This window comes from Dama dama, chromosome 1, assembly GCF_033118175.1.
Source record: "Dama dama isolate Ldn47 chromosome 1, ASM3311817v1, whole genome shotgun sequence".
Taxonomy (NCBI): Eukaryota; Metazoa; Chordata; class Mammalia; order Artiodactyla; family Cervidae; genus Dama; species Dama dama.
Window position 1 is genome coordinate 56,717,777 of NC_083681.1, and position 26,764 is coordinate 56,744,540.

At 40.7% G+C, this 26,764-nt stretch overlaps 1 pseudogene; it reads right to left on the bottom strand.

Moving 5' to 3' along the window:
* Window positions 1-2,097: 2,097 nt before the first annotated feature.
* LOC133065009 (U2 spliceosomal RNA) lies at window positions 2,098-2,238 on the bottom strand (annotated as a pseudogene).
* Window positions 2,239-26,764: the final 24,526 nt, after the last annotated feature.

Consider the following 26,764-nt stretch of genomic DNA (forward strand, 5'->3'; position numbering starts at 1 on the left):
GATGATCTAGTCTCCTTCCCCCTGCCCTAGTAATCACAGAGAAGTTCTCACATTGATATTGGGGAGCCCCAGACCAAATCAGCATGGAATGCTGCATCCCTGCCCTGGCAGCTGCCTTGGACAGTTGCCTGGATTCCTGCAGATCTTGCCTTAGTGAGAAATAAACTGAGGTGTTAACCACTGAGATTTCAGGTTTGTTTGTTACCACAGCATAAGCCTAACCTCTCCTGACTAATAAAGTAAGGCAACGACTTGAAATAAAAAACCATCTGAACCAACGTTTTATATGTCTTTAGGTTATGGCAATTAAAAGACCATCATAAATGAAATCTATTACTTCTTTTAACTTCAAATAATGTTATTTAAGTCATTGTTTTAAATGCCAAATTTTAGGAAGAAAATCATAATACCATGCATTGGATCTGTCACTCCTGACTTCCACGGAGTTCAGATTGCTTTTACATATGTTATTCCGGACTCTTGTAGTCTGAGGAGCTAGAAAAAGAGAGATATTATTATGCTTATTTTACAAAGAGCAGGGTGCTGTGCTCAAAGAGGCTAGGTAATGGCCTCAGAATCCCCAAAGAGACAAACTTTACAATCACGTTCCCAGCTCATCCATTCTAGGGTTCTCCCTATTCACCTCTTGACTTTGTTCTGTTACATTGCTTTTGACATTTCCTCTTCAAACCCCTGTAGCAATTTCTCTGGCCCTCTCTGGTGGGATGTTTTGCTTGTTCAGAATATCTACTTTAACAACCTTTACAGAGCCCCTGCAATGTGAAGAATAACATTTCTGGTTATCAGAGACAGGAATGAGGACTTGAGGAACAGAATTCATGGAAGAAAGATTAAAATGAATATCAGTCTCCTGCCCTATGAAGAGTTCACAGTCAATTAGAGTTGAAGGAGGTGGAATGCTATAAAACAAACAAGATATAACAACACAGGGGCAGGAATAAAGACCCCAACTGTCCGAATGTGGAGGTCACCTGCTTGCAGGACCCCAGGCAGAACCCTACTTTAGAATGTGAGAGGGATTGCTTTTACATATAGTACCATACATGGTATTAGAGCTTCCCAGGTGGTACAGTGGTAAAGAATCTGCCTGTCAATGCAGGAGATGCAAGAGATGCAGGTTTCATCCCTGGGTGAGGAAGATGCCCTGGGAGAGGAAATGGCAGCCCGATACACTATTCTTGCCTGGAAAATCCCATGGACAGAGAAGCCTGGTAAGCTATAGTCCATAGGGTCACAAAGAGTCGGACACAACTGAGCAACATCACTTTCACTCTGCCTTTAACAAACTAACAATCTAATTAAGTAGGCTCTGTTAACAGATAATCAGAGAACAGTAGCCAGACTAATCAAGCAGCACGGTTTTCCCTCGATTCTAAGAGGTCTCTGATACTTTGTACTATTATATCCAATGTCACTCTTTAGTTCAAGTCAAGATTATCTCATTAGAACTGTTAAAAAGATTTCCTCCCTCTCCTCCTACTCTTCTTCCAATATCTTTTGAACACTTATGTGCTAAGTCTGCTCTTACGTGCTAAACTTAGCACATAAGAACTGCACATATTATACATGTTATGTATACATGACTCTTAGATTGCTAAGGACAACACATGACTCAAGTTATTTTATCTCCCTACTGTCTGCAGAACTCCCCCTTAGCTTTATAATGTGTTCACGGTCTGAGCTTAGTGTTTACTTACAACTTCTGCTCTTCAGCCATACCTGGAATGACCAACTGGAGTAAACTCGGAGGGAAAGAGAGGATATTGTAGCCGTGAAATAGAAGCAAGGTGTCAAGAAGAAGAGAGAGAGTCCTTGTGCCTAAGAAAGAGTTTCCAACGTGGAAGGCATGGCCATTTTTTTTTTCAAAATGTGACATCCTATCATCTGTCATACTCTGTTTGTTAGACATGAATAAGTAAGTTCCACCCCTACTCAAGGGGAGAATATTACATAAGAACATGAAGACCAGGAGACAGGCCCTCCAGAGGCCATCTCAGAGGCTTCTAACTACAGAAAGGATGAAAGCTATTTGGCAGTTCTATAGAAAAGCCCATCAAAATTGAGCAACAAAAGGGAAAGAGATCTCCAAGGGAAAATATCAAAATGGAACTAGAGATTATTTGATACATGTCACAATATATTAATAGAGGTGAAAAATAGTATTGAGAGGCATATTGGATACTACACTTGATCTTAGCCAAAAGGCCGAGAAGCGATGAGAGGCATATTGGAATTGTGTTACACTAAGAAGAAATTGCTGAAAATGTACAGATAATTGCACAAAGGAAAATAAATAACATACAATCAGGCAATTAACTTATAAAAGAAAACAAAACATTTAAGAAAAAAATAGAGTCATAGCATACTTCTTGGTAAAGTATGTGAAAGTGTTAGTTGCTCAGTAGTGTCCAACTGTTTGTGACCCCATGGACTGTAGCCCACCAGGCTCCTCTGTCCATTGATATCTAAAGGCAAGAATACTGGAGTGGGTTACCATTTACTCTTCTAGGGGATCTGCTCAAGCGAGGGATTGAACCTGGGTATCCTGCATTGACGGCGGGTTCTTTTCCAACTGAGCCACCTTGGTTCAGCAGCAAATAATATTTACATGGACAAAGTAATGTAAATGAGGACTCATCAAAATTGTGACATAACTATGCTCAAAGGGAGGGTAGGAAGAAACAATTAAAGAATATGGAGGGTACACACTACTAAATCTTCATCTACCATAGTGGGTCAACAGATAATTTCTAAAGTTGAGAGCAGGTTAATAAATAATTTTTAAAATGTTTAAATCAAGAAGTCAGCATTGATGTATTATTTAGAAACAAGAAGGAAAATATCAAACAATAGTCAAATATTTCAAAGTTTCTAGAGGCTGGAACTAGGGTATAAGGGGAAAAATTAAGTGTCTTCTGTTTTACATTATAAGACTTGAAGGCATTTTAGCTTTTCTTTAAAAAAAACTATGAATGTATGCTTATTTAATGAAAATAAACTAATTTGAAAACAAATATAAGTACACATATACTTTAGGCACTGTACTAGGTGAGAAGCATACAAAGATGAATAAAGACCATGTCTGATTTCAAATTCCTGTACTCTAAACAGAACCTACAGCATAGTCACAAAGTTGTTTTTTCTTTTTTTCCTTTTCATTGCTTTTACAATAAATGTGTCTGGTTAGGGTTTATCTTTGCCTACTGAAATGGAAAGGAGTTCTGATTAATTGAAGATTCTGGTTAGCTGAGTTTTAATGACTCAAAGACAGAAGTCTCTCTTCACTTTGCCTGTCTTCCCTTTTCCCTGTAACTTTTTGCTTTGTTTTGTTTTGGGTGGGGGTTTGTTTTTGGTTTTAGGTTTTTTGGCCATACCACATTGCATGTGGAATCTTAGTTCCCCGACAAGGGATCGAACCCTTCTTGCCCCCTGCAGTGGAAGGATGAAATCTTAATCACTGGAACCCTGGGAAGTGCCTCTCTGTCCCTTCTCAGCACAGCAGACCCACCTTCTACGGGAAACACACAGAAAAACTGACTCCGCCCTTTTACTCAAAATGAGGACATCTGAGAATGCAGTTGGTGTCTGTTCCGTCTGAGCTTCAAGGACTGCTGCTGCTTAGCAAACTGGCCTCATTGGCCAGGAGCAACCAAGTGTGATTCCAGGTCCAAGCCACTGATCACGTCTGAAGTGTTATGCTTGAAACCCAGAGAGAGAGGAATGTACTTATTGGAAAAATGTGTTTTTACCATAAAACTTCTGAGAAAATATAAGCTGTAAACTAGTTAACATTTTTCTTCTGGACAGCTGGTCAGATATAAAAGTCAGCTGGTGATAGCTTTTATAAGCAAATATGATTTCCGTGGTAGAGCAATTCTAGGAGCACGAACAGCTTTATAAATACCAACAGCTGGCCAGTTGAAGGAGATAACCTCCGCCTTTTTTTTTTTTTTTTTTTCCTTTTGTTTGGAGCAGCACACAGTCCGGAGCTGGAAATTGTCTTCTAGAATAACAGAAGGGTTGGATTTTGAAGCTCATGTATCAACAAAAAACATACTTGTCTGGGGATTCAATAGTTTAACAGAGCCTGGCTTTTGATAACCAATGCAAAGATGAAGACACTAAAAAAAGTACACTGTTCTCAGTTTGTACAATTCTTTGCAATTCACCAAGGGCCATAGAAGTAAAGACTATGGATCAATGGCACTCACATTAGGAATAGGGGACGTGAGGACTTGGCTGGTGACTCAGTGTGGAAGAATCCGCCTGCCAGTGCAAGAGGCACGGGTTCAATCCCTGATCCAGGAAGATCCCCCATGCTGTGGAGCAACTACGCCTGTGTGCCACAACTATGGACCCTGTGCCCCGAGCTCGGATGCTGCAACTACCAAGCCCACGTGCACTAGAGCCTGAGCGCCACAGCAAGAGGGGCCACTGCAGTGAGGAGCCCACACATCACAGCTAGAAAATAGCCCCCACTTTCTGCAACTAGAGAGAAAAGTCTGAGAAGCAGTGAAGAACCAATGAAGAACCAATGAAGAAGCCAAAAATAAATAAACAAAATTATTAAAAACAAATAAACAGGGGACATGAAAAAAATACTGATATCTGGGATCCAATTATGCCAATCATTGGAATAGGGCTTTGGCATTAGCATTTTTCAATAAGAATGTCAGGTTGTTCTAATGTGCTTAGCACTATCTGAGGGGATGTTAAGAATGAGAAGTGTGATATGGTGAAAAAAGCTTGGACATGGAACACATCAATCCTTCATTTACTGGCTGTGTGACTTTGGATCAGAATCTCAGCGTCTTTAAGTTTTGGTTTCTTCATTTGCAAAATGAAAGATAGGAATCTTCTTAACCTTTATCAGAAAATTTAAGGCTCAGGAGAGGTCTTCTGAAAGCACTTTGCAAACGATGATACTCAGATTCAATATCAGTTATGAGGTTCTTCTGACCCTAGTTCTAACACACAGAAGTATCATGTGAGAAAACAAGACAAACCTCACAAAGCCTGAGAACAGCTGGAAGCTCTGGATGGTCAGTCTTCCCAAGAAAAGCTCTACAAGGCATAACATTGTGGTCAGCAAAACCCAAATGGTCGCCTCTTGAAAAGACCAACCAAGAAAATAAAATTCCAAAACTGGAACTTGGGGAAGTAAGAAGAGTGAGAAAGAAGATTCAGGAAGAAGGAATATACAAGACCTCCGTGACCCTCCTGACATCCCAGTCCTGGAAGCCTGCCTTTTGTTTCCATTTACATCAGCCCTGCTCTTTGACTGCTGATTCATGCTGATGTAGGTCAACTGCCTACACTGAGTAGATGCTTCAATATCAATTCAAATATTGTCTAAAATCTCAATATGAAGAAATACTCGCATTATAAAGTTGTATCTATCTCTAGGTACAATTTGGACCCTGGCAATGTAAAGAAGCTGAGGAAAGAAGGACGTGTGAGCCGTAAAGGTATGAGACCCAAAGTTTGGCCACAAAAGCTGGATCACGAAGCCATTATTAACCGCCATCTCAGCAACGGTGCAGAACACCGGACTATATCTGCCTGAAGCCCTCTTTACCCAAGGGAATTAAACCCTCAGCCTCTAAAGACAATCTCCTGGGGTTCCTGGCAAACATACTCTCTAACTGGTGTTTAAGTGATGTAATCACTGTAGGAGCAAACAGAGGGGGAGTCATTCAACAGGAGAGAGAGTCTGAGCTAAAACTCCAAGATGGACAGGATTGAACAAGTCAAACAAAAAGGATGTTAAGAAAGCAAACAGCATGACTAAAGGGAAAGCTGCAGGCCGAAATAAATGAGACATTAATTATAATCTATTTTCAGGTAAGAGCAGCTAGCTGCCAGTCTATGTGGGTGAGACCAGTCTCTGGAGAAGTCAGAGTACCAGTGGCATTTTTTCTCTATCATGAGAAAATTTTTTTTTAGATTTTTACATCTACCATGTGAGTATAGATGACTTCTGATTAAGTTGGTTAGAGACATCATTCCTTTGGTTTTTAGTCCTTTTTTTTTTTTTTTTTTTTTGGCTTTTTTTAAGAGGGTCATGGTTTTTGGAGGAAAAAACAAGCAGCCTTCTATTGTAAAGGCACAAACTTGTTCTCCATTCATTGAACATCTATTCATTCCACAAGTGTTGGGTTTGGGTGAGTGGTGGCGGGGGAACTTGAGGTTATTTATTTGTTTTAGTTTTTAGCATCTTCTGTGAGTGAGGCCCTTTGCTAAGTATTGAGGACTCAGTGCTGAGCAATTCAGGATTCCTGCCTGTAAGGAGCTGATAAGAATCCTGCCATTGAGAAAGCAAGGGAAGTAGGCAGATGAGCTATGTGACCTTGGACAAATGACTCACCCGTGGATTTCAAAATGTTGACGTGGATTAATATTTAGAACCACTTCATGAGGTAGTTGAGAGTATTTGATAGAATAATGCATGTAAAACACTCAGCACTGTGACAGGCACATAATAAGCACGTTATAAATACTAACTATTGGCGTTCCTAACCACGTCACTGAGCTTGATCAGGGCAAGCAGAGGAGAAGGGTAGGTTATTTTCTGGTGCTGAGACCATTGTTACCACTCAACCATCAGGCTCTCCTGACCAAATGAACATGCATCTGGCTGGATTCCATAATTCGAACCTGACAACTTCGGGTTCTCTAAGCTTCTCCCTGAGAGCTGCACTCACAGACTTGATGAAAGGCAACTGGCTATGCTTACCAGTTTAAGCCAACTAGTCCCCTGCCATATGCCAGACATATGTGCTCTCATGGTAAACAATCACATATGAAAAGAAGAAGGAAAGAAAATGACAGTTGTTGCCTTTCCAGTGGAAAGGATAGGGGTAACCTACAATACAGACATTGTCATTTACAAGAAGTAAACGAAACCCTTGGACTACTCAGGCCAGAGTGTTTCCACTTGGACAGAGCAGCTGCTAGCCAGATGGCCGCTTGTGGGCAGATCCAGGCTGGGAACCTCGGCATGGCTTGTGATGAGCAGGAGGAGTAAATGCAAAACAAAACTTGCTTTCCTTTGGAAAATGTTGCCTCAGCCTGCTGAGGGAATTTGCCTCATCAGAAACCACAGTCAAAGTACTGGTGATTAGTAAGAGATGATGGAGATGAGCTTCTTGCTTCTTATCCTCAAACAAAGGAAGCCTGTGGTCTCCCTGCAACACTCTTATTTCTGGCACTGAGCCAGGCATTGGGTAGGAGTTGCTCCTAAATAATTCAAAGACAATCAGTTTTAGGATACAGTGTCTTTGTGATGCTTGAGGATTGGGCTTCCTTAATGAAAAAGTTCTTTTGAGAGATTTTAGGCTCTTTAAGGCTGAAATTTTTGACCTCACCTAGATGATGCAGGTTCCTTTATCTGAAGGCCCCTTACAACCAAGGATCACATCTTAGTAACTTTTGTAGGGCTAACACTATGTGCTCAATAAATGGTGAGTGTGTGTCAGGGGTTTGGGTAGTCAGTGCATGAGAAAGAAAAACAAAGAAACTCATGAAGGAAAAGAGAAAAAGGAGAAGGTAAGAGGGAAATGAGAAAGTGGAGGAGGAAAGAAGCAAAGGGATGAAGAAGGCAGAGTAGACCATGGACCATGGCAGCCAAGTAGGGCATGCACCTCTCAAAAGATGTAAATATGGGGAAGGTTTTGTCTCTTCAGCAGATTATTAAAGATTGGACTGAACAACTGGACCTCCCAGAAAATATAGTACAGATGACCTTGTATAAAACCTACTGGCAGGAACTGGAGACCACTAGAGAACAAGAAGAAAACTCTAAATGGGCCTGAGCTTTCCATCTGAATTGACTGAAGTCACCCAGAAGTGACTAGCTCAAACAATCTGCAGCAAGTAGAACAGAGGGCAATGAGAGAAAGATCAATTATAATAAAAATAAAGATGGATTTTGTACACTTGAAGTTTTAGCATCAGCTATGCATCAAATGTTTCCAGCTTAATTCAACTGGACAAGTGTTAGTGGAAAGCTTGCTGTGACAACTGAAAAGCCATATTTTCCCCACATGCAAAGTTCTTTTTACTTTGAGTTGAGAATTAAGTCAACCAGGGGATCTCTCAGTGGTGATTCAGACATTCATTTTTCTAAAGGTAGGATCTCAAAGAAACAATCTCTCAAATGCCTCCCAGCTATGGGAATCTTGATTTCAGGGTTTCTATATCATGACGATACCCTGTATCTACACAACAGTCTTCAACTACAGGGTGTGAAATTTTCATTATTATCCCATTAGTTAAAAGGGGGGGAAATGAAAAGCAGAGGGTTTAACAAAGGACTTGCCAAAGATAGTCACTCAATAGTAAAACTAAGACCTAAACCCTGGTCTTCTAATATCAAGGGCACTACATTTCTGTTCTATCCCATTCACTCATGGATACAGCTTATGGACTTCATTTTGCAGGTTCAGAAACTAGATTTTTAACAACTCACTGAGGGACAACTGAGTTCTCAATCTAGATTTGCTAATCTCATTCATAAGAGACTAACTTCTACCAGATAGGGAGAAGAAATCATTGGTTCTAGAGTAAGAGACCATTATCTGTCCAGGAAATTCTGGAGTTAACTGGAAAACACAGACAGAATCTGTGTGTGTGTGTGCACATGCATGTGTTTCTGTATTTTTATTTCTTCACTTACTGCATGAAGTGTGCTAACTTGACTGAGTACCTTGCTGTTTCTGGAGAGCATTGTCCAGGATGGGGCTCGAGGTACCTTAGGTCCTGCTGTAGCCTGTGTACTTATTACTCAACCTTGAGTTCTAAGCATAAGGAGCTTTGTCTCCCTGACCTTTCTTTGTGCTGAGAGGGCCATTTCATTCAATGGGATGGCCATCCCAGTCTAGTTGTGAGAAGATCTATTTGCCATAGACCAGGGTAGAAAACCACTGCTTGTCAGCACATCAGGGACAAGATATGCACAATCAGAGATTGGAGATCCAGTAAGAACAGGTCTTTCTTTGATGGATCATACCATCGTCATCAGCTTGTTCATCCCCAAACACTGGAGTGAACCCAAATGGTACAGTGACGGTATTTTCTAAACTTATGTTTGGTATAGGAATTTTGACAATTTTTGCTCTTTTTGGTGTATTAATTTTTTGAAGTCTGTAAGGTTCTAAACATTGAATCACATTAAACATTCTCCTTTATGTATGTATATAAGTATGTATATCTTTTTTCCATGCCACTTGTATAAAAGGAATCTTTAAATTCTTTTTAAGAGATGCTTCAACAACTGCAAGGAGATCCAACCAGTCCCTCCTAGAAGAGATCAGTCCTGGGTGTTCATTGGAAGGACTGATGTTGAAGCTGAAACTCCAATACTTTGGCCACCTGATGTGAAGAACTGACTCATTTGAAAAGACCTGATGATGGGAAAGATTGAGGGCAGGAGCAGAAGGGGACGACAGAGGATGAGATGGTTGGATGGCATCACCAACTCAATGGACATGAGTTTGGGTAAACTCCGGGAGTTGGTGATGGACAGGGAGGCCTGGCATGCTACAGTCCATGGGGTCACAAAGAGTCGGACATAACTGAGCGGCTAAACTGAACTGACTTAACAACTATTTATTTTTTAAAATTGCATTTACTGAAAATAAGAAAATTATGTGGAATTAGAATCATGACATTTCCATACTATTTGCAGTCTCTTATATAATAAAGGGCTTCCCTGGTGGCTAAGACAGTAAAGAATTTGCCTGCAATGAGAAAGACCTGGGTTCAATCCCTGGGTTGGGAAGATCCTCTGGAGAAGGGCATAGCAGCCCACTCCAGTATTCTTGCTTGGAGAATTCCATGGACAGAGAAGCCTGTTAGTCCATTGGGTCATAGTTGGACATGACTGAGGGACTTTCACTATATAATAAATATTATAATGTTCTCTTATTTCCCAAAACTGCTTCAATTTTTTAAAAAATAGTCTGTTGCTAAAAACAAGCCAAAAAAAATATGGCTTTGGGATTTAGGCTCACACAGTTTTAGTAAGCCTATGCTAGAACTACCTGATGTGTAGCATATAATGTATGATGCTGTAGACATGACGACATCCTTCCTGGTCATCAGAGAGTCTTCAGCTACCTGCCCCTTCAGATATTATCTCAGTCGCGGAAAGCCACTTTGCCCAAAGTCATTTCCTTCCTGGGAGAGCTCAGATACTATTAATATTGTTAGTCAGGGCAGGGAATAAAATCCCAGTCATTTCAGTGGGGACCACTCAAATGGCCAGTTTTGCTTTAAATCGCCCCATGGGGTAGCTAAGACTGTTTTGTTGTTCAGTCATCAAGTCGTGTCCGACTCTGCAATCCCATGGACTGTAGCACGCCAGGCCTTCTTGTCCCTCTCTCTATTGAGCCTGTATTGCAGCTCAGCTTTCCCTGTATCTAATCCTGCTTCTTTTTATTTCCTTTAACAGATCTTGACATCAGGAGTACCTCATAATAAACATCATGGCTCCTAAACTCCTTATCAGAGTGTGCTTCCCAGACAATTTAACCTGTGGCTTGCAACAAGAATATAAAGTTCTTGAGAACAGGAATATTTGTTTTGTTCATAGATGCCATATATCCCTAGTTCCTGGGACAGTATCTGGCAATGGATAAATAAGTAGATACAATGAATAAATAAGATTATCCTGGTAGAGCGTACTCTCCAGACAGTAAGTAAAAAACTAGAGGTAGAAGGGAGTCTGAAGCCTTCAGTACTCATTATTTTCCTAACAATGCAGAGAAGAGTGCAAATGGAAGAGGGGCCAGAGGAGAGGCAGTTGATTAGGAGGAAGGCCCTTGATGAAAGCCACAACCTGGAACCAGATGCAGGCCTACCAGGTTTAGATCATAAATTCCTTTAAAGAGAGAGTCTATTTAAAGGTCCTAGGGTTTAATGTCTAAAAGTTCTTCTGAAAATATTAACAAATTGAACTGCCTGGACTAACAAATTGGAACTGTGTCTGGACTACTTAGTAAATAGCATGGTAGTCTGACTATTGGAATTTCTGTGAATGGGTAAATTGAATCTATAGGCTAAAAAGAATGAGAACCTTCCCTTCCCATAGAATTTTCTATTCTAAAGGCAGTCATTCAGGGACTTCCCTGGTAGTCCAGTGGTTAAGAATCCGCCTTGCAATGTAGGGGACGTGACTTCAATCCCTGGTGGGGGGACTAAGATCCCAAGCGTGGGGCAGCTAAGCCTTTGTGCCACACCTATAGTTGTGCTCTGCAATGAAGGGTCCGCTAGACACAGCAAAGACTCCATGTGCCACAGCAAAGATTCAACACAGACAAACAAATAATTCTTTTAAAAGAGACAGTCATTCAGTGAAAGGCTACTGTTGTCTCTGAGGGAAAAAACATGATATATCGACTAGTTGATTTTACACATTTATATATGACTATGGAATCAGTAAATCAGTGTCAAAATGTCCTGGGAATGTTTACTCAACACAAGATAGTTTAAGAGAATAAAAGTGTCAGGTTCAAAAAGAAGGAAAAATCACAGACTCCAGTTAAGGGTACATGATCAACCTTTTTCTTGATCATCTCTTGATTGCACATCCCTCCCCCTCCTCCTTGCAAAAAGGAGAGCATACTGTATTGTCTGCTCAGGCTGTCTTAACAAAATGACACTGGCTGGATGGCTAAAACAACATAAATTTCTTTCTCGTAGTTATGAAGTTTGGGAAGTCCAAAATCAAGGTGCCGGTGGATTCAGTTGCTAATGAAGGGTTTCTTCCTAGTTTGCAGATGGGCCACCTTCTTGCTATTAAATACATCCGTGCATGTAATGCATGTGATGTCCTCAATATGTGTGGAGGGATAGAGAGAGGAAGGGAGGGAGGGAGAGAGGAACAAGCTTGCTGTCTGGTATCTCTTTTTATAAGGACACTGATTCTCTCAGATCAGGGCCCAATGCTTATGACCTCATTTAATCACTTTTTTAGGGGGCCTCATCTCCAAATATCATCACATTGAGGGTTAAGGCTTAAAGATATAAGGTTTATGGGGACCCAAAACGTTCAGTCCATAACATATATGCAACTGCTATAATTCCCTATAGAGTGCTCTGAAGTACTAGAAATTTCTAGTATGAACCTAGTATAATCACAATTAAATAAAACATTTTCTGTGGTCTGCTTTAGCATCACTGGGGCTTCCCTGGGTCTTCCCTTCTCTTCCAGAAGAGCCACTGGAAGGGGGAATAGTTACTCACTCCAGTATTCTTGCCTGGAGAATTCCACAGACAGAGAAGCCTGGTGGGCTATAGACCATGTGATCTCAAAGAGTCGGACACTACTGAGCGATGAACTTCATTTAGCAAAACGTTAAGCTTTAATAAATGTGAATGACTCAATCAATGTCTCCAGTACACTGATGAAGGATATGGCAGAAATGCCGACACTATAAACACCCTTCTCTGGGAACTACAGATGCATTCTATCATTTTGCCTCCATATAAAACAGACAGCAAATCATTCTCTTGAAAAGCAAAGCAGATGGGCAAAGCGGCTGTGTTCATTTTTCCAGATAAACAGAATGCACAGTCCATTTGAGGAGAGGACTCAGAGGTTGGCATGGCTTGTGGACTGTCTTGAGAACTGAACCTAAACATTCCAACGTAAAGTTTAGCATCCTATCTTTTTGCTGAGTCCCTAGGACAGGCCAAGACTGTCTTTACTCTGCCTCTTCAAGCCTTCTAGGTTTTATTTAATGAGGACCACTTTCACCAGAGTGAGATACAAGCCCTGTCATGATGTGTGAGATCACACTGGAGCAGAACCAAGAACGACTCAAGCCAGCCAGCCCTCCTGCGGCAGTGAACAACTCACGCTCCATTCCCTTGGCCAGCTTACCTTTGTGAATTGAGCCCTTCCATGTCTGGCTAACTCAAGGCCAGAGCCCTTCACGCCTTGTGGAAACAGAACGCTGAGGCGTCCAGGTCTGCTTTCAAACAGGGACTGGGACGCAAAAGGATCCATGCATTAGGCAGTCTTTTCAGCAGAAAAATATTTGGAGAAATGTCACGGTGGAGACTGTTTTCAGTTCAAACTGCATCTCGAGACTGTGGTTAAAGCATGGATTCAGAAAGCATTGTTTCAAAATGCATAGACCTGAAATCACTGAGCTGCTTTCTTCTCTGCCTTTCTAACTTTTCTACCTGGGTCTTGTCCCACTCTCTTTTGTATTTTCTTCTCTCGTCTCTCTCCTCTTTGTCTCTCTGCCTTCTTGCCCTTTAATCCCCCTTTTCCTTTCCTCCTTCAGTTAATTTTCTCTTCTGGACCCTTCATTCCTTTCTTTTCTCCTTGTCATCAGTTGCTTCTCTTAATTTATTTTCCTTTTGTTTATTTACTTTTTTTCTTCTTTCCTTTCCTCATATTTGCCAAAGTTTGTTTGTAAAGTGAAGGGAAAGTCAGCTGCAGACAATGTTTTATTTGACTGTGACGATTCTAGATCCATATTAACCAGAAAAAATACAGAATTTCAGGACAATCAAAAGAGAATTATGAGAGTATTTATTCTTTACTTTTTCCAAGGAAGAAAAGAGAGGTTGTATGTCACTGAGATATGAGCAACAGAGAAAAAAGTTGTGCACCTTCCCCTAAATGTAGTTAGCTATTTATTTTTTCCCACCTTTATTCTCACATTTTTGTCACTGTAATCATTCTTAAAGATGAGTACATACTACAGTCAATATATAGAATATTGTTATTGATGTATAACTGATTCACTTTGCTGTATAGCAGAAACACATTTTAAATCAACTATACTCCAATAAAAATGTAAAAAATAATAAAATATGCACAATAAAAATGACTAAAAATTTTAAATAAAATAATAACAAAATAGTAATTCTAAAAAAAGAAAACAAAAACCCTGATTGATTATTTAAGTCAAAGATGGCATAATTAGTGACCCCACTCACCCCTCCTCACATGGCAGCAGGATTAACAAGCCCTCCCTTCACCCACTCCTAGTTATAGTTACACAAATTATACCAAAGGCTAAGGCCACCAATGGCCTATCATTTTAACAAAAATAACAGTGGAGTAGTTCTAAAATAACCCCATCATATAACACAGGTTTGGATTCTTGAGTCATTTAACAGATGTTTACTGCTCACTTAAACATGTGCTAGCATCTGGATACAACCATGAATTAAAACCAATTCACTTTTTATTTAGTAAATTACAGTCTTAAAGTAGGACTTGTTTTTCCTATTTGAGACACATTATGTCATATTGCCTAAAAATAGGGTATTTGCAGTCAGGCAGGTCTGGACTCCAATCCTGATGTCATCTCCTAACGGTTGTGTGACTTCAGACAATTAGTTATCTCTAAGCTTCAAAAAATAATTTATAAACTAGAGATAATTACTACCTTCAGAATAGTTGTCATTATGAAAGTTAATATGCTGATCATGATGCCTGCCCTGTAGATATTATAATTAAATTAAAATACAGAATTACAATGTTTGGATGGTTGCACAACCCTGTAGAGTTACTAAAAATCATTGAATTGCACCTTTAAAATGGGTGAATTTTCTAGCATGTAAATTATACCTCAATAAAGCCATATATACCCAGGAAAAAGAAATGCAAAAAAAAAGAAATGCAAAAAGGCAAAATGGTTGCCTGAGGAGGCTTTACAAATAGCTGAGAAAAGAAGAGAAGCTAAAGGCAAAGGAGAAAAGGAAAGATATACCCATTTGAATGCAGAGTTCCAAAGAATAGCAAGGAGAGATAAGAAAGCCTTCCTGAGTGATCAATGCAAAGAAATAGAGGAAAACAATAGACTGGGAAAGACTACAGATCTCTTCAAGAAAATTGGAGATGCCAAGGGAACATTTCATGCAAAGATGGGCACAATAAAGGATGGAAATGGTATGGACCTAACAGAAGCAGAAAATATTAAGAAGAGGTGGCAAGAATACACAGAAGAACAGTACAAAAAAGACCTTCATGACCCAGATAGCCACGATGGTGTGATGACTAACCTAGAGCCAGACATCCTGGAATGTGGTCAAGTGGGCCTTAGGAAACATCACTACTAACAAAGTTAGTGGAGGTGATGGAATCCCAGTTGAGCTATTTCAAATCTTAAAAGATGATGCTGTGAAAGTCCTGCACTCAATATTCCAGCAAATTTAGAAAACTCAGGAGTGGCCACAGGACTGGAAAAGGGCAGTTTTCATTCCAATGCCAAAGAAAGGCAATGCCAAAGAATGCTCAAACTACCACACAATTGCAATAATCTCACACACTGGTAAAGTAATGCTTAAAATTCTCCAAGCAAGGCTTCAACAGTACGTGAACCATGAACTTCTAGATGTTCAAGCTGGATTTAGAAAAGGCAGAGGAACCAGAGATCAAATTGCCAACATCTGTTGGATCATTGATAAAGTGAGAGAGTTCCATAAAAACATCTATTTCTGCTTTATTGACTATGCCAAAGCCTTTGACTGTGTGGATCACAACAAACTGTGGAAAATTCTTCAAGAGATGGGAATACCAGACCACCTGATCTGCCTCCTGAGAAATCTGTATGCAGGTCAAGAAGCAACAGTTAGACCTGGACATGGAACAATGGACTGGTTCAAAACTGCGAAATGAGTAAGTCAAGGCTGTATATTGTCACCCTGCTTATTTAACTTATATGAAGAGTACATCATGCAAAATGCTGGACTGGAGGAAGCACAAGCTGGAATCAAGATTACTGGGAGAAATACCAATAACCTCAGATAAGCAGATGACACCACCCTTATGACAGAAAGCAAAGAAGAACTAAAGAGCCTTTGGATGAAAGTGAAAGTGGAGAGTGAAAAAGTTGGTTTAAAACTCAACATTCAGAAAACTAAGATCCTGGCATACAGTCCCATCACTTCATGGCAAATAGATGGGGAAACAATGGAAATAGTGACTTTATTTTGGAGGCTCCAAAATCACTGCAGATAGTGACTGCAGACATGAAATTAAAAGACACTTGCTCCTTGGAAGAAAAGCTATGACCAAACTAGACAACTTATTAAAAAGCAGAGACATTACTTTGCCAGCAAGGGTCCATCTAGTCAAAGTGATGGTTTTTCCAGTAGTCATGTATGGATGTGAGAGTTGGACTATAAAGAAAACTGAGCACCGAAGAACTGATGCTTTTGAACTGTGGTGTCAGAGAAGACTCTTGAGAGTCCCTTGGAGTGCAACCAGATCCAACCAGTCAATCCTAAAGGAAATCATCCCTGAATATTCATTGGAAGGACTGATGCTGAAACTGAAACTCCAATACTTTGGCCACCTGATGTGAAGAACTGACTCATTGGAAAAGACCCTGATACTGAGAAAGATTGAAGGCAAGAGGAGAAAGGGATGACAGAGGATGAGATGGTTGGATGGCATCACCGACTTGATGGACATGAGTTTGAGTAAGCTCCAGGATTTGGTGATGGACAGGGAAGCCTGGTGTTCTGCCGTCCATGGGATTGCAGAGAGTCAGACATGACTGAGTGACTGAACTGAACTTAAAGCCATATATTTATATATGGGCTTGAATATATATATTCAGACTTGAAAAGAACTGTAGATATACTGACATGAAGTTCAGAATTAAAAATATATTTTCAGGGACTTCCCTTGTGTTCCAGTGGTCAAGAATCTGCCTTGAAATGCAGCGGACCTGCGTTCAATCCCTGGTTGGGGAACTAAGATTCCACATGTCTAGGAGTAACTAAGCCTGTTCACCACAACTAGAGAGGCCATGCACTGCAATGAAAGATCCATATGATGCAATGAAGATCCTGTGTGCCGCAACTAAGACCCGACACAGCCAAATAAATAAATTTTTTTAAAAAATATATTCTGCAAAAGGGAGAAGTTCAGGGCAAGTAAAGGCAGGTGTGAGAGGTGTCAAGATATTCTTAAGAAAGGGTCAGAGTAATATGAAGTCATCAGGTGAATGGAAGCATTTTAATCAAAGCAGGAATCAAAGTTTGGAGTAATGAGACTGAATATCATGCTACAGATTTTGAACATAATCTATGAGATAGTGAAAAAAAATTAAATGCTTTTATGCTAAAGGTTAAAAAAAAAAAGAAAATTGAAGCTGTGCTTTGTTAATGCAGACATGAAGACCAGTTAGAAATCTACTTCCGAAACACCTTAGAGTTAATAAGAACCTGACTAGCAGAGGAAGCCACAAAGAGGGAACAAATGTAAAAGATCCTGGGAGGCAGCTACCAGACAATGGATGAACACATTGACTGACTGTCAAGAGGAATACAGAAGAAGAAATCAAAATGACTTAGATTTTTAGCCTAGGTATTAAATTTGAAGTAGATTGAACTTGAGTTGCAAATGGCATGTATGGATGAATTTTCAGTCAGATGTTTAGCAGATTGGTAAAATGTGGGTTTAAAATTCTGGAACCAGATTCATTTATGTGAAAAATAGTGCTACTTGAGCTGCAAACTAGACCTGAAATTTATTTTGAGTCTCTAACCTCTTAACCTCTTTGCCTGAAGCTCTTGTTTGATCCCCGTATGACTAAAATTACCCATGTAAGAATGAGACTTCTTCTAAAGAAAAATGTCTAAGGACTTTTCCTAAGCTTTCATCAAATTCCCAAAGAAGTCTGTGACCCCAAAAAGGTTAAAAGCCACTGGTCTAAGCAGTGTCAGTTGAATGAAAGAAATCAGAGGGTTGTGTGAACTGCTCATTCTCTTCTTTCCCAAAGGGCTGGCTCAGGTGAGTATGTAGAGACATACCCTTTGGCCTCATTGTGGGTTCATGGCACTGTTCTCCACTTCATATTTATAAGTCAGCTTCACTGTCATGCTCCAGGCTCCAGATGATTCGTTTGTGGTTGCTCTGGTTATTGTCCAAAGAGAAATACATTCTAAATGCTCTGCTAGTTCAAATTAAATTATGAAGAAATATACTCAAAAGCATTTCCGAATGGGAACATCACTGTTAATTGCATTGACACATCTAAGACCAGCTTTCTGGAGAGGAGGATGGGCATGAAAAATTCAAAATGTCATGTGAAAGGGGCAGATGGAAAGCTAAAAGAAAAAAAAAATTATATCCAGACAGTCATCATTAGCATGGACTTGTCAGGCAAATTAGTGAAGAAAATTTAAGACTACACTGCTTTACCAGCAAGTGAACCCAAATTAAAAAAACAAAAAAAGCAAAATAACTCAGATGCTTTTGTTGCCACAGCTCATTTTCCTTTATTGCTCAGCTTTTCTTCTTCCTTGAGAAGACAGTAAATCTAGAATGTTGCTGTGTTTTAATTAGACTGTGTGGTACAAAGCATGGTTTAGTGAGGGAAACACAGATGTTGAGGGAGAGACACACCCCTGTTTTATTGCTTCTTTAGCAACAGCTCTGTTCTGCACTTGAAAACCATAGAATTAGGCCAACTGAAAGAACTCAGACTTCCAAGTGGCTGGGTAAAAAAGAGAAGATGACTCCTTCCTTCATGGGTGTATGTACCTACAACCTAGAGAATAAGTTGACTCTGCATCAAGAAAGGATTCAGAGAATTGAGGAATCTTCAGGTTGCTGCTCTTTGAGTTCATGGGAGATGAAGGGAAATCAGGGGAAGAGATCTCAGGATAGAAAGAGATCTCAGGATAGACAGATCCCAGGTCGAGGAAACCAAGAGCTGCGCTTACCCTAGGCAACCAGAGGCAGCGTAGCTGGGTGAGAGAGAGGCAAAGTGAGGATCAGGGTCATGGAACAAAACATCCAGTCTTAGGGGTGAGAAAGGGATGACTTTAGGAGGATTACAATAACATTAGTTGCTGTAAAGACAGAAGTCAGATGAAAGCAAGCACAAGGAATGGTTTAAGAAGAGCAGATGAGAGCAAAAATAGAAGATGGCAGGAGTACACCTACAGTGGTGTTTGGGGCTCACAAGTGGCATAGGCAGAAAAGAAACCCTGGAAATTCCATACACTTAACTATTATACTATCTGCAGTATGCCAGAAGGCTGTTTCTTTAGTCCATGCTTATTGTCCTCTGGAAAGCTTATCATGTACCAAGGGAGTAGATTTTACCTGGCAACTCCAGCATCCAGAAGGACATTTCTTTTACTAAACAGAAGTCTACCTCCCAAGAGGAGATTATAACAAGACCAATTCCATGGCACATCAGGGAGGCTCAGACTCCCTGACCTCAAGAGCTCACTGCCACTACCTCTGTTAGAAGTAAGTGAAGATGATAGAAATCAAGTAACTTTCAAACTTTGAATATATTTATCTGATTGCTAAAATACTTCAGAGGCTTCATGAGTGGTACCATGGATCTGCTGGATTTGAGGACCTATGTCCTGTTGTTCAGAGTTTGTTGAATTATTTAGGCTTGTTTGCTAAGGGACATGCTTCTTCTCTCAGATTCATTTTCTAGCAGAAGATTTCCAAGTGGGAGATAAGCGCCAGGATTTGTCTCCATTCAGTGATACTTCATTCTGAATTTCATCCAAGAAGGAATGCTGAGTCCTGTGTGATAAATATACACCCTTGAACCTGAAAACATACCAGTTTGGGAACTTCCTGACTTGAGACATAACCCCTAAGAGTATGACCTCCCCATTGCTCGGCAGGTAATGAATCCACCTGCAATGCAGGAGACACATGAGACATGGATTTGATCCCTGGGTCGAGAAGATCCCCTGGAGGAGGAAATGGCAAGCCAGTCCTGTGGATTATAGTATTCTTGCCTGGAAAATGGCAAGGACAGAGGAGCCTGGTGAGCTACAGTCCATAGGGTCGCAGAGTCAGACATGACTGAGCATGCATGCACACCCTAAGAGTGTGAGCTACTCCATGAAGGATATTGAAGGGCTTCCCATTTCCACATCTGCCTATGTTTTCTACCCATCAGTCTCAGTTCTGCCCCGTGAGGATGCATACGATAAGCTTACTCTTGCTGCTACACAGCAGCTTTTCAGATATTTTTGGAAAACTCTCATGCCAGCTCTTATTCATTTCTTTCCTGAGTAAATGGTTTCAGAGCATGGAACCAATCTTCGCATCATATGCTTTCCAGCCAATCCCCAACCTTGTCCCTTTCTTCTGAAAGTGCTCCGAGTTTTTCCTATTTCTTTGAAGATTGTAGTGGCTAGAACTAAATGTAACACATTATCTCACCAATCTAGGTGGCTGCCTCACCCTGTAGTCTTGAGATTATGGTTCTGTTTACATGGCTTAAGATCACATTACCCTCTACTATAATAAACCCACCTCATTTGCCTTGGTACTCTTATTTTAGAGACTATCTTGCTATGGCTATGAATTATAGTTTATTGCTAAGCAGTTACTAAATATTGACTATGCAATAGTCCTTGTAATAGAAACAAAAAGAAATAAGATGTTGTCCTGCCTGAAGGACTTAGAGGCTAGTTGGAGACACGTGTGTTTAAATGTATCACATTACAACCCACAGTCAGTTGTTTCCAAAGTCGAGGATGCTAAGACAGCTCACAGGAGGAAGACGCTAGATGATCCTGGAGTGAGTTGGTGATCATTTTAGAGAGAACATGGCACTTGGCAGTGGAATTGCTAGCTAGTGAAAAGTCTAAGAATTCATTCATTCTACAAATATTTATTTTTACACTTTGTTTGTGCCAGGAACAAAAAGGGAAATTAATTTAATCAGGACTCAGAGAATGTTTTGATGTAACCCACTTTCCAAAAACATCAAGGATTCTGAGAGTGCTCAACTTCTATGTTAAACAGGCCTCTGGATAGTGGATGAGAATGCCAAAACCAATTAACACTTCCCTTGCACTAGTGCACTAAGAATACAAAAGATACACGAGAACTGTATAGCTGCATCTGTCCTCATTATGTCAGTATTTCTCTCTGCTCAGATGCTTTCAGTGTGGAACCCTTATTGGCTTATGACACCAAGTCAATGGCTTTAGGCTTGGAGTAACAGACTGCTGATTACCCACAGGATGGCGATTATGTTTGGATTCATTATCAGAAAGCCCAGGCATCCCTGGGATCTGGGCATGATCTTCTCTTTGATGCAATTCTCAGAAATCTAAATCTAAACATATCCAAAGGCCCACATAGATCTACTGGAAAATAACAGAACTGAGGGGGATTTCAGAAAATATCTACTGCCAAGAACAGTGAAGGATTTCTTTAGTTCTGAATCTCATGTACAATCTTGTCATTTAAAAAAACTCCAGTAGGGACTTCCCTGGTAATGCAATGGATAAGAATCTGCCTGCAATGCAGGGGACAGAGGTTTGATATCTGCACCAGGAAGAACCCACATTCCATGCAGCAGCTAAGCCCATGTACCACAACTACTGAGCCTGTGTTCTAGAGCTTGAGAGCTGCAAATATTGAGCTCTTGAGTTGCCACGACTGAAGCCAGAGCACCTAGATCCTGTGCTTCACAACTAGATAAAGCCCGTGCAGAGCCACGAAGATCCAGTGAGGCTAAAAATAAATAAATAAATAAACATTTAAAACCCCAATAGAATAGAAGTGACTTCTTGTAGTGTTATATAGAAAATGAATTTTGATCTTGCATGTAGATTCAATGAAAATGAGTTTAGAAATCGATTAGCAATGTTTGCCTTAAGCACAGCAGTAGTAAGTGGTATAAGGAGTGCCACATATTTGCAGTCTAGGTCAATGTCCTCATTATGCTAATGGACAACTGGGACCAGAGGAGCCAGTCTTCATCCAAGGTCACACAGCTGATGTAACAGGACCAATACTAGGATCAATAATTCCTTTTCTATTGCTGTGGCTTTTATTTCATTTTAATCTTTGTTTTAAAATAATAAAGCATATTAAATATACATAGATCCTGACAATATTGGGAGAGTTAAATCAAAAGTTCAGGAGTTAAGAAGACCAGCTAGGACACAACCACAAGAAGCTATATGGAGAAAAATGGCAGTCTAGGTTAAGCTGGTAACACTATAGTATAGTATAAGGAATCACTGCATATGTAAAGTCAGTAACCTGGATTGTATTGGATATAGAGAATAGGGAGAGAAACAACTAAGAAATAAAAATAATGCACTTTTTTTTTTTAACTCTATAGTGTAGTAAAAGTGAACTAAGTTTATGGATTAAAAAATACCTTAAAAATGCAAGATGTTTTTATTATCACAAGATCTTATTGCCAAATACTATTTCAATTTACATCTTAGCTCAAGGAAATGGGTCCAATTCCTTGTGGACAAAGTAGAACCATGACAAAGAGAAGGATGCAACATCTAATTCTAAACTCATTCATTTACTCCAACCATCATGAACACCATTATGGATCAAGCATTTATCCATATGGATCAGAGCAGGAGGGACACAGAGAGGAATCAATCACACTTTTGGTACATGGATCAAGAGGTCATTGTTTGAATTTTCCTAGAGAAACTCACCTATATTGGTAGAAAGGCACTCTCAGAGCTACTCCAAATTATAGAACAACCCTTGAATAGGACTTCACTAGGTGGGTAGCAGAAAATGTTGAAATGTAGGAATCTGATTTAGCTATTCCACCAACAAGCTGCCAAATTGAGCTTTTTTGGTAATTAGCAAAACATCTGTAACAGGATTAGTGTCTCAGAAATAGCTTCTGCTTTCTTGGCCAGAGGAGGGGGTAGGAATGTTGAAAGGGAAGTGGGTAGAGAATTTGGAAATAGACTTGACTTTAGCCCAGCTGTTTCCCATTTGAAGAGAGGATAAAGGATAGACACTGAGTCAGTGGGAAAGCATCAAGACAAAAGCGGAGGATTTGATATCAAATCACCCTGGCCCTCAGTTGACTCAAGTGCATACCGTTGGCATGTGGTGAGCAAACCTTTCCTTCTCTGCACAGTCCTGGGAGCTAGACTTGGTTGCCAAAAAAATGTCCCAGTAAAAATATTTATATGAAAACAACACAAAGTCAGTGTTAAGAGTACCACTGGCCTCTTAACAGTTTGACCTCATCTCTCTACAGCAACAAGAACTTGGAAAATCTCCCTCTGTGTGAATGATGCAAGACTCTTGGTTGCAGGAGGTGGTCTGAGCACTTCCGCCTGGCTCTGCCTTCACAGACTGGGAGGAGCACATGGGAAACACCAGAGGATTATAGGAATCCTATGGAAGAGGTGGTTCCCACTGAGAAAGCCTGGGGCAAGTTACTACAAGATTTGGGCTCTAGCTCTCTAACTGGGAAAAGAGCCTGGCTGAGTTCAATCATTTATTCCATCTACTGCCAAGTATAACTGAGCACATACTGTGTGCAAGGCAATGTGCTAAATGAGGAGGATAACATGTTGAAAGTGACAGGTAGGTCCCTGCCTTTACAGAACTCATCACATAGAGAGGGTAAATGATATGAAAATAGTGAGCCTTGGACTTCCTGTTCTTTTATCAGATGTTTTATCAGCAACTCTCCAGTGTTGCTCTTATTTTCTGTATTCCTCTCTTGCTGTATCTACTCAGCCTCTGATTCATCGGTTCTCACTCTATGCCCCTTTATTCCTATTGATCAAAATTTTATTTCTCCATCCTGAGTACTCAATGAGACATCTATCCAAGAAAAGATCAGACAAAACTGACTTCATTTCAGTAATTGCCAGACCCAGCCCAGAGCTAGCTATACTCAGAGGGGACCTTTAAGCCTAGGGCTGAGCAAATCATTCGGCCAAATTAAAAAGTAGACAAGACTTGTCTTTGATGGTCTACATCTCCTCCACATTCACTAATTTTTCCTGTTCTAGACACCCTGGTCTTATTCACATTCTTCCTGTGCTTGGACCAGCCCTCTTTCTCTTTCTTCTCTCTACCTTTCAAAATCGTATTTGTTCTTCAAATCTCAACTTCATTGCCACCCTCTTGGGGGGGCTTCCCTGCTTCCCACTTGCCTGGTATGCTCCTTTAACTTCTTTAGTGCTCTCTGCTTCTCTTGGGACAGTAGACTATCTTATTTTATTTTGCTGTTGTTTTACTGTGCTTCTGACTCAAACGGAACCATCTTATTCCCCTCTATATTTTATGCACTAGAAGTGCAGAACTTTGCACAAAGTAGGCACTTAATTAGAACACTTTTACACAGGGCCTTGGGTTAGAGGGAGCCTGTTTTTGAACCTTGACACTGCACTTTTCCTTTTCTCCCTCAGTCTTTTATTTTTTTAACTTTTTATTTTATATTGGAGTATAGTCAATTAACACTGTTGTGATAGTCTCGGGTGGATAGCAAAGGGACTCAGCCATACATATGCATGTATCCATTCTCCCTCAAACTCTCTCCCATCCAGGCTGCCACATAACATTGAACAGAATTCCTTATGCTGTACAATAGGTCCTTGCTGGTTATCATTTTTAAGTATAACAGAGTATATATATTGAACTTTGACACTGCTTTTTATGAAGAGATGATTCATTTATCTCTAAGTCTCAGCTTACCCATCTTATCCAAAAATTGAAATAATAATAATAATTGCTAAAAACAATAAGAGTTATATCATATGGAAACCCCCAGCCAAGACTCTGGTTCACTGGAGGCGTTCAATAAGAATTTGTCATCTTTCCTCCTCTCAATATGCTTTTTCAGAATTAAATCAAAATTAAAGAAATAGAAATTTAGAGATGTTAAAACAGCCCTTATTTCCCCCCAGTTCCGCTTTACTTGTTTTCTTGTAATTTCATCATTCTTAGAAAGGGTCTGCACTATAGCCCTTGGGCCAAATCTGACCCCCAAACTGTTTTTTATAAATAAAGTTTATTGGAGCACATTTTTTATAAAGTTTTATCATAAGTTCATTTACATATGTGCTAAAACTTCTTTCTCATTACACCTGTAGGGTTTAATAGTTGCTATAGAGACTATACAGTCATACCAGGAAAGTCTAACATACTGACCCTCTGATTCTTTACAGAAAAAGTCATTAATTCCTAATTTCAGGTTAAGGCTCAGCTCTTTTTCTTCAGAAAACCCCCTGTGAAAATTCCAACATAACCTTCAATAGGTGACATACCAGGCCATTTGCACTGTTACAACATTGTCTTAGATCCAATCCATGAGGTTTGAAAGCAGGAAATGAGAACTGAGGGAATAACTCTCTAGCAGGGATAAAAAAAGAAAGAGAGAGAGGAGAATCTGGCCTGAAGGTGCTGACTCATAAAGCAGAGAAGGAAGCTTCTTTTTGTGAGTAGGAGAGCTGGTAATCAGCTATCATCAAACTGAGTGAACAAGAGGAGGGGTAGAAGTAGTAATAATAATAACTTTGTCTGTCTTTGCCAGGGTTCCCAAGAATACAGAGGCAGAGGCAAACGTTTACATGCTAAGTCCCAAAAGAGTACTGAGATCATAATTCCAGAAAATGGGAGTGAAAGCGAGAGAGGACTGGGGCAGGGACGGAAGGAGAATAATTTTAATAGTGTGTTAGTAACAAGCACATCAAGAGCTCAGTCTCCCGGGGCCTCTCCAGAGAGCTTCTTGAAAACATTGCTTTCCAAGACGGGCTGTCAGAGAGTGAGAAGGAGGGATGGCTCCCGGTTCCTATTCAAGTGGCCCTGTGGGATATTGATTCCACCACACTTCAGGACTGTCCCTCTGGCTTGAGGCAGCCAGAACCCCAAACGGCAGAAGTGACATTGGCAGCATAAGCCATGGCATGAGGGGCCGGCCTGTCAGAGGCTGTGTGCTCATCTCTGCAGTCTGGAACCAGCAGCCTCGCCAGCCTGGCTGAGTGGACCGAAGCACACGCAGGAGCCTCGAGCTCTGCTGAGCCCAGGGCAACAGGGAGGCCCTGGAACAGAGGGAAGAGGTGAGGCGGGGCACGGCTGCGGCATGACTACCAGTGACACGAGGGGCCAGGAAAAGTCATCACGGCAGGCCCGGCTGACCACGGGAGGGAGAGCCGGGAAGACGTGGTACCCACCACGGAGGGCCGCCGTGTAGCTCAGTGAAGACCAAACCTCCTCCTCTACAACCTGAAGGAAAGCCGCTGATGGCAGGCAATCTTCCGCAAGTCATTAGTCACGTGGCCCAGAAATGCATGGCATCGAGGAGGCATTTTGCTTGGGTTTGGCGCACCATGGCTTATTAAGCACCTACCGTATGCTGAGCTCTTTTCAAACACATATATGTTTAATCCTCAGGAAATTCCCTTGAGGGTGAAACAATGATTTCCATTTTACATAGGCATAAACCGAGATCCAGAGGAGTTAAGTATCTTGCCCACATATCCTTGTGTATTTGGGGAGCTGTCATATGGAAAGGGGGGCTTCCCAGGTGGCGTGACCAGTAAAGAACCCGCCTGCCAATGCAGGAAATGTAAGAGACTCAGTTTCGATCTTTCCTGAGTCAGGAAGATCACCTGGAGAGGAACATGGCAACCCACTCCAATATTCTTGCCTGGAGAAACCCATGGACAGAGGAGCCTGGTAGGCTATAGTCCATGGGGTTGCCAAGAGTTGGACACGACTGAAGTTACTTAGCACACATGAACGCATGTGGAAAGGGGACTAGACCCATCCCAAGGTGGCCCTAGGGAGCCACACAAGTGAACAGGTAGAAATCACTGGAAAGTAGTACTTAGAACAGTGACTTTCTGAGAGTGTTTTCCAACAATACAGCGAGCTACCATGCAAAGAACTGAGGTGTCCATCAGTGATGGATAATGCAGGAATGATCATGTTGTGGCAGCTTCTGGGAGAAGGAGACAGGGTCCTTAGGTCCTGTAGGGGCTGAAG